Source organism: Aethalodelphis obliquidens, unplaced genomic scaffold (genome assembly GCF_003676395.1).
Source record: "Aethalodelphis obliquidens isolate GAN/ISIS:26980383/991018 unplaced genomic scaffold, ASM367639v1 scaffold10, whole genome shotgun sequence".
In the NCBI taxonomy this organism is placed as follows: Eukaryota; Metazoa; Chordata; class Mammalia; order Artiodactyla; family Delphinidae; genus Aethalodelphis; species Aethalodelphis obliquidens.
This window is the reverse complement of record NW_020837954.1, coordinates 18,941,478-18,952,294: the sequence shown is the minus strand read 5'-3', so window position 1 is coordinate 18,952,294 and position 10,817 is coordinate 18,941,478. Positions and strand designations below refer to the sequence as shown.

Here is a 10,817-nt window from a genome sequence, read left to right as displayed (position 1 = left end):
GAGGTTGTAAAGGACAGGCTATGGAAGTACCCCCAGGGCCCAGAGAGCTGGGAGACAGCGGAGGGCTAGCCTAGAGCCTGCCCTGTATGTTGAGTGCAAGGAGGATTTGGTGAGAGATGGGTTAGATGCTAAGATATTCTTGGACAACTCTGGCCCCCAGGGTAGCCAGAAGGTGGTTTTCCTGGTTTTAGGTGTGCTGGAAGGATTTTTAACAGCTCAGAGCAAAGTATGAGTGCTAAGATCAGAGGACCTGTGAGCTGTACCAAAGCTGATGGGACCTGACAGCTGCCTGAGACTGGCTTTGGCTAATAGTTATCTGACTCCAGTTCCTCAGCCCCTGTTCCAATGTGTCCATAAAGTAGGGGCAGTCTTATCCCCTTCACTGCTTTCAGCCGTAGAGCTTTGGGAGGGTGCTCTGGGTCCACTGAAGCCAAGGTGATGTGATCTGCAGATGGGAGAGGCAGGTGGAAAGCAGGGGATATATGCTTTCTTTAGAGTGCTACCCTAGAAGTCCATAAGCTTCATATTTAAGTTCTCCTTCTTAGCCAATTCTCCTTCCATCTCCACCAAACTGGCAGGCCACTTCTTCTGCAGGGTCCCTGAGTTAGTCATTTCCAGTGTGGGAAGAGTGATGGAATTTGTGTGGAGATGTACAAATGCTCCGATACATTACATTTTACCTTTATAGTGAAGAACCAGTTGTCATACTGAATGATTTGTTCAATCACCATAACCACGTGAATGGATGTGGCTACAGCCATTTCAGCAAGCATTCCTTCATTTTTGGCCCATAACAAGTTAGGCACAAATATGATTGCCGTGCATTTTGTTAATGCTGCTGGTATAAGCAAGCTCTGAAAGGAACTTAATTAAATACCTAAAGTTAACGAAATTTTGTGGTGACAACTTTTGACCTGTTCTCCATAAATCTTGAAGTTTTTTTGTCTTAATCTTACACACTTGCAACTTGTGTCCATTATTCACACAGATTAAAAGTCATCAAAATTTAAGGCAATTTCCATAATTAGGACTTTAAATCAACAGCCTACAGAATGGGGGTCTGAATAGAACTCATCTAGGTTAGAGGTAGAGCAGTCTAAAACAGCTCTGTTTCTTTAACTTGGAGGCCCCAATACCAATTTAAAAATGCCCTTCTCTATGTGGTTCTCTAGGAGAAGCAATGACACAGGTCTCAACCAGAACCACCTCTATTCTTTCAAAGGAGTCCCCAAAGCTGGTTTTCCACACGCCTACCTTGATTGGCTCACATTCCAGGGAGGGCCCTTCCTAAGACTGCTAAAGCTTTTTGATGGTAATCTGCTTGGGCTTCTAATAATGAAACAAAGAATTTGTTATACTGCCCTTCTTTGGCCATACAGTTGCTCATGTCTGCTGCAAATTGATCTTTGCAGTGTTCTACTTGATTTCCAGCTTTAATCATCTCTTAAGGTATCTATTTTTTATGGAAGCCCCTGAAAGTTGACTTCTGAAGTTTTGTGAGCTTAGTTCCGCCTAGCTCTAACCAAATCCCATTTTATTGAGCTATTTCCTCTGTTTCTCTATATTTAGGGAGCTCCACTTCTGTTTATGTCATGCAGAAAGTCCACAATCTTTTCTTCAACAAAGAAAAGCACTCCATCATGCTGAGAGAGTTTAGAGCTAATCGATTCTCAGCATCCCCACATGTGTCCAGCATCTTCCCCAAGAGAAATTCTTCTAGCTGAGCTGATGCGTTTTGAATATTTTGAGTTTTGAAAGGGGTTTTCTGTATCTCCTGGCATTGGTGCCACACTGGCCCTGGAAGCACACCATCAGGCTCTTGTGGGGATGGTGGTACCTTGACTGAACCATGTCCATGCACAGCTTGAATTGTAACAGATCTTCACAGAGGACTTCTGTTTTCTCAGCTCTAGTCACAGTTTGGTTGGCCAGCTGCTTCATGAAGTTGAACTTCTTCACTTGCAGTGGTGGCCAGGCCTTAGGGACTTGGGCCTGAAAGGGCAGGGCAGCAGCATCAGTGGTTCTACAGGCTCACCTTTGGCCATGTCATGTGTCACTCTCGGTGACATAGCCCTACTTCCTTTTTTATGTTTCTGTTTCTGCTATCTTACCTCAGGTTGCTCTCTGATAGGATCTCCAGGTTGAATTTGGCTAAATCATCATGTCAGTTGCACAAAATTCGTGGAAGCCTGGTCCTTCTATCAGATGAAATGTGGAAGTGTGGAAACATATGGAATGTATATGATACTACTTTATTTTGAAATTGATTGCATAATGCAAATATAAACACTTAATATTCATACAGTTTGAATCTTTGTGGGAGAAATTCTTTGCAGGATGTATTGGTCTTTCTTGTAAGAAATAATTATACTGCCACTTAATTGCCATTTCTGAAAAAAAATTAATTTTTACTTGGTTGTTGCTGAAGTGTGACCTTGAAAGTGACTTGTCTCTTTAACAAAGGAAATGGTGAAATATGTACTACCAAATACAATTTACTCTGTTTTCTTTTAAAGTTACTTCTGGAAATATCCCATACATACTATTTACGTAAGCATCAATATTAAAATGGAAGTTAAGGGAGTTTGTGTCTTCTATGCACTCTATCCAATATTGAAAACTAAACAGTTTTCAGTTAATACTGTCTCTTAATTACTCTAATGTTGCCACCAATGTCAATACTTTATGCATAAAACAAAGAGAGCTTCTTAGTGTTAGTTTCAGTCCTTACATGATAAAGAGTTTGAATGGTCACTATGCAGTGTAGTATTAATACACTTTAGACACACTGAATTTAGAAGGCAATGATATGGCTGCAAATTTGCAAGAAGATTCAGAGTTTGTTTATATTTTGCAAGTTCAGCATTGCTGAATAATCAGTGTTACTGGAAGATAGTTTATCAGTCAGAATCCTTCAAGAATGAGAAATGGACAGTTAAATTGGCAAAGTCTGCATAAAAAAAGAGTAAATTATTAATCTACACACCAAAGAAGAAAGGCATCTTGAAAAATATTTTCTAAGTAGAATTTTTACTGGTTCTCTCACCAGTCATGCTAACTATCAATTCACAGACTACATACTAATAACATAGATTTTTTATTGAAAAAGAAGTCAATAGCTGCATTATTTGTCACTTCTTACCTACACATCTGACATAATTCCATAGAGTATTTTCTTTCAGTTAACTATTTTTCCTGAACAAATTTTGGCCTCAATTTTCCTACAGTCAAATCGGTTCAAAAGTTCAATGTCATTTTGTTAAAACCACAGTCAATTTTGATGAATTTTATCACAGATAGGATAAACAACTATTGTCCCTATGTCAGTTCTTCAAAGGAAAAAAAATGTATTACAGTTGTGTAAATAATGATTTGTGTTTGTCAAGAAGCATAAATCAGTCAGAGTTTTATGAAGAAAAGGGATAATCATCCTTAATATAAAGGAGCTATTGTTTGAGAACAAAGTGCATATACTCATGTTTGAATTTGATCAAATCTCTAATAGGGAATGTATGAGGAAAATTTCAAAGGTGTAAGGAGATATTTAAGTATGCTTAACTTTTATAAAATCAGAATCATGTAGTTGAATTGGCAACTCCAGGTAGAATGTTTCAACTCTGCTCTGCTTTGGTATGATATGAGCATCACTGACAGACATTCTGTAACACATTGCTAGATTTTTGTAATGTAAGAATGTTTATAATATCCATAATAATATAATTATAATATAATACCCATCTTACATTACTATTTTCTCTGTTAGATGTTACTAGGTTTCACAATGTTTTTCATGGTTTGTGAATTCACTGAACTGCACTTGGCTCTTAGCTGCTATATAGCTGTGACTGAAAGTGGAGCTCTTCCATCAAAAGTGCAGAACCTCAGTGCACACACAATGTGTACAAGCCTCACTCAACTTAGTTTACTTTTGCTTTTCTTGTTCTCTTGGTTTGAATCATTTCAGCTCAAACTATTGTGTAATAAATCATGTATTTAGAATGAGACAAGGAATAAATGAAAACAATACTGTCAAAAACACTAGATTGATAGAGCTGGTAGTTTACATAACTGTAGAGAAAAATTACAGGAACTGCTTAAGCAGTTTTCATTATAGACCCAAGTTTTATGTTGATGTTTTAAAATGTCAGTTATTTTTACCTTGAGACATCTTGAATGGAAGGTAGCTTGTATCTTGTTGCTACTTTTCCACTAGGGCAATGTATTTTATTTTTAAGTATTTATTCCTTCTATTAGATTCAGTGGTTTTTCTTTTATTAGTCTGCCATGGGCATTAAACACAACTACGTATCGTGTTTTAATAATGGTTATTTGCCATCACCATCATCTTCATGATGAATGTAATTATGACTTCATCATCTGAAATATCACCACTAGAGCAATTAAAAAATATAAAATGTTGCTATGTGTCAGTGGATGAATTGAAGATTTCCATATATTCTTTTTGCATTTATTTATCACAACAACTCTAGGTATTAAATTTGGCTTATTTAAAAAATGTGACTGAGCAACGAATGTTAAGTAGCCATCTGATTTTAAAACATGGTATCAGGAATACAGATCCTAGTTAGAGAGATGCTAGAAACCAGTTTTATGACAGTGTATCTGTTTTCCATATTGGAAGTACACACATACTCTTAAGAAAAGACTCAATGTTCGATGGTAGCTATCCTTTATTTTACCATCTATAGTATTTTCACCTAACCACCCCTTATATTCCTACTTTAGCCTATGTGCTCTTCTTTAGCCAAAATATTTTAATATTTGGTTGGCTTTAGAAATATAATAATCAAAATAAAAGTTATAAATGAGTTTGAAGTGAACTAGGAGTAGAAGGAAACTTTCTTAACCCAAAAGGTCATTTATAAGTTCTACAGTTAACAACATAGTTTATGTTCTTGTTGGTGAAAACATGAATGCTTTTCCCATAAGGCTGAGAGTAAGGTAAGGATGTGTACTTTCAACCTTTTTTCTTGACATCCTAGAAAGTTCTGCAATGGAAAAAATGAAATAAAATGTATACGGTTTACAGAAGAAGGAATAAAACAGTTTTATTCACAGTAAAGATAATGTTCTACATATAAAAGCCTAAAAACTATAAAAATTACTAGAATTAATTTGATAAGTTCACTTTTTATAATAACATTATCTAAAATTCAATTGTGTTTCTGTATACTATCGACAAACAGCTATAAAATGAAACTAAAATGAAAATATCATTTACAAAAGAGCTGAAGAACATAAAACATGCATGGATGAATGTAACAAAACATATATAAGACCTCTACAATAATACCTAAAGAACTTTGGTGACAGAAGTCAAAGAAGACTTAAACAAATTGAGATTTATACAATGCTTATGGATTCAAAGACTCAATACTTTTATATCAATTATCCCAGAAATTATTATTAGAATTAACAAATTCTAACAAATTTCTGAAAAAAATTGTTTTTGGAAGTTGATAAAATTATTCTAAAATTCATGTAGAAATTCAGAAGATCTAAAATAGCCAAAATAATTTTGAAGAAATAGTTTAAACATTTTGAGAAATCATACAACTTTATTTCATAATCAAGACATATTGTGGTACTGACATAGAAATAGATTATTAGATCAACTGAACCAAATTAAGTGTCCAGAAACAAATATGTATTTATAAGGCCTATGGATTTTTAAAAATGTACCAAATCCACTTAATGGCAAAAGAAAGCCTTCAAGAAATGGTTCTGGTACAATGAGCTATTCATATGTGAAGAAAATGAACCACTATCTCATACCATAAACAATTTGAGATTGATACTTGACCTTAGTAAGAAAGCTAAAAGTACACATCTTCTACAAGAACACACAATATCTCTTTACAATCTTGGCATAGTCAAGATTTCTTAGAGAGGACCCAGTAAACCTTGACAATAAAGATCTTTATTTAGAAAAAAAACGTTGGGCTTCCCTAGTGGCGCAGTGGTTGAGAATCGGCCTGCCAATGCAGGGGACTCGGGTTTGAGCCCTGGTCTGGGAAGGTCCCACATGCCACGGAGCAACTAGGCCCGTGAGCCACAACTACTGAGCCTGCGCGTCTGGAGCCTGTGCTCCGCAACAAGAGAGGCCGCGATAGTGAGAGACCTGCGCAGCGCGATGAAGAGTGGCCCCCGCTCGCCGCAACTAGAGAAAGCCCTTGCACAGAAGTGAAGACCCAACACAGCCAAAAATAAATAAATAAAATACTGAATACATAACTACTTAAAAAAAAAAGATGTTAAGCAACAGATATAGGCATGAAAATTAACAGGAAGCCACAGAGTGGGAGAAAATAAATGTTATACATATGTATTTGGCAAAAGACTTGTTTCCAGAATACATGAAGACTTCCCACAAATCAATAATGAGCAAATAAAATCAGCAAAATAATAAAGACTTCAAAAAGGAAGTTATACACTTACCCATAAGTTAATAAAGAAGCAATCAGCATCATCAGTTATGCAGGGAGTAGAAATTCAAATACAGCACTGTGGGTGAGGAGTTTAGCTCCTGTTCAAAAACCTATGTATGATTTTTCAGGCCTGACCATGGGCAACTATAGAGGCTTTACCTGGCAGGCCTCTTGGGGGAAAGCTGCCCTCCCCACACCAGAATTGGTGCACAGCCAGTGCATTGCAGTCTCTAAATAGAGTTTCAGTCAAGGACTCAGGCTCTCTCTGGCTGGCCATGCTCTTACTAAGATCTGCATTTCTAACCCAGGCACTTACTCCAAAGACTGTATGAATAGGATCATCAAAAGGATTGTGTCCTGTTTCAGACGATGTATTAGGCTTAATTCAATTAAAGACAATTGATTTTACTACTATTTTCAGTAAAACCTTCATTTAGTCAACAGGTAATTATTAGATTCATCCTGTTGCCCTGCACTCTATAATGCTTATGATATCCTGAAAAAGACAATCATTAAAAAGGTTTATCAAATGTGCTGAGTTTCATGACAAAAAGAAGCAAGTGGATTCATTTGCAAGAATATTTTCTTAAGCAAAATATAAATACATCCTGAACAATTCTCTGTTTTTGGATGAATAACTGAAATATCACAGAATAATTTTTAAAAATTGTACACTCTTTAGTGCTGTGTCATACTATAATAGTTTGTATTCCTTTTTAAAATAATAGATATCAAATGCAATATCATTATTAACTATTATTATAATTGTTACAACAATTATAGAAAATATTTAAAGAGCACTTATTATGTACCTGACATTGTTTAAGTACTTTATGTGGATAAACTCTTTTATTTTTCAAAAATCATTCTGAGACAGGTGCTAATGCTGTCACCATTGTAGCAATTTTAGTGTCTATCTATAAGTTACCAGAGTATTCAAGCTTGCAAAATAAATGTTGACTCTTAATAAGATGATAATAATTAAATTTGTACATTTTTAATAAATTCATGATTTTAGGAAGATATGAAGAGATTTTGAAAAATGCTTATTTGACCAATTTTTCTAGGAATTTTGGCAATATTACATGTAATTAGACTGTGAAGTAACAAAGGCAAAAACTTCACTATGGTTGAAGTTGTAATTCTTTATTGAGATTTTTATTTTGTTAAAGAGAAAAATATGACTTAGGACCAAAATTTTTAGAGGAATTGTGCTTTTTTTTTCAGCATATATCAGGAAAAGATGGAAACTCTAATTTGAAAAGATACATGCACCCCTATGTTCATAGCAGCACTATTTACAATAGCTAAGACATGGAAGCAATGTAAATTGTCCATCAACAAAGGAATGGGCTCAGCCATAAAAAGATGTCATTTGCAGCAACATGGTTAGACCTAGAGATCATCATACTAGGTGAAGTAATTAGCCAGACAGAGAAAGACAAATACCATATGATATCACTTATATGTGGAATCTTAAAAAATGATGCAAATTAACTTATTTATAAAACAGAAATAGACTCACAGACATAGAAAACAAACTTATGGTTACCAAAGGGGAAGGGAGGGGGAATAAATTAGGAGTTTGGGATTAACAGCTACACACTACTATGTATAAAATAGATAAACAACAAGGTCCTACTGTATAGGGCAGGGAAATATATTCAATATCTTGTAATAACCTATAATGGAAGAGAATCTGAAAAAGAATAGATATATACATGTATAACTGAATCACTTTGCTGTACACCTGAAACATTGTAAATCAACTATACTTCAATTAAAAAAAAAAGTAATTGTGCTTTTTATACCCTTGTTTACCTAGATGAGTCACTTTCTCTAAGCACAAATTATGACATCTTTTATCTTCTTTGTTCGCTCCACAATAGACTGACATACTTAGTTGTTAAATCTGGAAAAAAATCACTGAACTTAATCTACAGAGCTGTTTCTTCATCTTTGCAATTTCTTGTTCAGTACTGGGAGGCCTGCCCTAATTACAGCTGCCTGTAACTGGGTGGGTAAATCAGCTTATTTCTGGAGTTTCGTATTAGAACTGCTACTTCATCTAACCTAAGATTTAGTGTGAATAACATTGACTATGTTGATCTCCTTCTACCATTCCTTTGTATTTAAAAAAATTTTTTCAGACCCTTACGTAAAAGAGATGTTATTCATTAGATACAATTGAAGAACCTAAGGTACACATTAGTTTTACACCATTATCTTCTTTGAAATCCATTTACCAAATAACTATTAAATTATTTATACTGTTGTATCTCTGATGCAGTTGAAGTTAATAAATTATTAAGATTATGTTAGTGTAGACCAATGTGCATTCTGATCATGTTACTTTACATCTAAGAATGATGTCGGTTGATTTTATGATATGAAAAATTGAGGGGTAAATTAAGTACAAAATCTTAACTTTTATCTGAGGCCTTCACGTTTGAATGGATAACAAATTTACAGCCAAGTTCTGAAATTTAAGCATTTGAATTCAGGCATGAACACAAAAATGATGGGCAAGTCCCAATACCTTACAAATTACAATAACGATTTGAAGTTTCCATGAGTAGGCTGGGGAAATAAATTATGCACTGACTGACTTTCACAGGAAACCCTTATAAATTGGACACCGATTGAAGATACTTCTTCTCCTAAAATGGTTAAAAAGCTGCTTTTATAAAAATTCAATTAGCACTCTTACTTTATGATGCTAGTATATATGTCATTTATGAAATCTTCTTTGGGAATATTCTCATCTTAAGGTAGATCAAATTCACTCTTAATAAGATTTCAATTAAGATTTATTAGAAATTTCTTGTGATGAAGCAAATTAAGGATTTGTTGATATAAGCAAATGATTTGTATGTTGATTTACTTTGCACAGCACATAGTTGCTTTCAGCAGTATGGTTATTTAAAGAGCTAAATTGCTCTGCAGGGTGTAGATGGAGCCAGGCAATGAATGGCTCCAATCAAGCCACCCACATTCTGGCGGGATGTCTGTGACTGTGGCATCATAGATGCCATTACCCAAAATGTGCTGCTAATTGTAATTTCCATTCTGAATCCAGGAGAATTTAAATTGTTTTTGTCTGGTAAAGTCTTAGAGCAGTGTTAAATCTCTATAATTTAACTACATCAAGGAATCTCTTTATTCACATTAAAAGAGTTATCACAAGACAGCTGACTATACTATATACATATGCACACACACAAACACAGACATCAAACATTGGGATTCAGACATATTTCTTGCTACAACTGGGAGACCTGAGACTTAGGTCCTTTTGTATGAAAACTGAGTATATACATCATTCTGCGGGAAGAATCCAGGAACAATAGGCTTAACCCAATGTGAACCTTTACTCATTATCGGAAGTAATAATTTGTCATAGATCATATTGTCTGTCACACCAGTTGTTTCCAGGGTCAGGGCCTAGGACAAGAGAGTGCTATAGGTAACTCATGAAGAACTGGGACACGTTGCCCTACTTTGGGAATCCTGTAATAAAACTGAAGCCAAAGGTAAAGAGGTACTGATTCCATCCCCTCACACTGCTCTTTAATGGTCTGTGAGCAGCAGTCTGAGTGGGAACTGTGCTACACAGAAGAGTGGGAAAGTGATCATGCAGAACGGAGAAAAGATTAGAGGACACAACGTGGCCTTGTCAAGTGCAGCAGAGTCTGGCTACACTGAGGTACCCAGTGAAGAAGTGTCACTGGCTTTCTTTGCTGATATAGAATTACAGCCACACATAGTAGGAAAAGTTGTCATAATAGCAATTATCAAGGCCTACTCATAGAGGACACATACACAAACGCTTGTAAAGCACCCTCTACTAAGTCCTGGAAATACTTTGAGAGGACTTCTACAGGAGCCAAGATTCTCACTCTGCAGGTGGAGGTTCAAGCTGATGGAAATTTCCCATTTCTTTCTATGTGAGATAAGGTCAAAGAGACTTTGTAATGCATATAAACACTATGTAGTTTATTAATAATTAATGAAAATGGAGACAAATAAACCAGAAAATACGCAAACCTTATTTTTATTTCTTGTAACTAGGACTATGTCTATATATGACTTTATATATGTAAATTAATTATTTTTGAGGGGGTTAATAAAATTATGCTCCTGTTTATCCCTATTTATCTTCTCTTTTATTTCTTATTTTTTGGATGCATGCTCATTTCCAGTTACCTGAGGCTACCTGAAGTGAGATTAGCACACATGCAACACAACATGTGACAGTGCAAGCTTTGAAATGAGGCAAACATCTATTTGAATTCAAATTTCATCAATTTGAACTATTATCACCATATATAGAGTAATTATCACCAGTAATCATCATTCATGATTTCC

General features: G+C 35.2%; 1 pseudogene; it reads right to left on the bottom strand.

The window, feature by feature from the left end:
* Nucleotides 1-504: 504 nt before the first annotated feature.
* On the bottom strand, nucleotides 505-9,484 carry LOC113622974 (rho GTPase-activating protein 17-like; annotated as a pseudogene).
* Nucleotides 9,485-10,817: the final 1,333 nt, after the last annotated feature.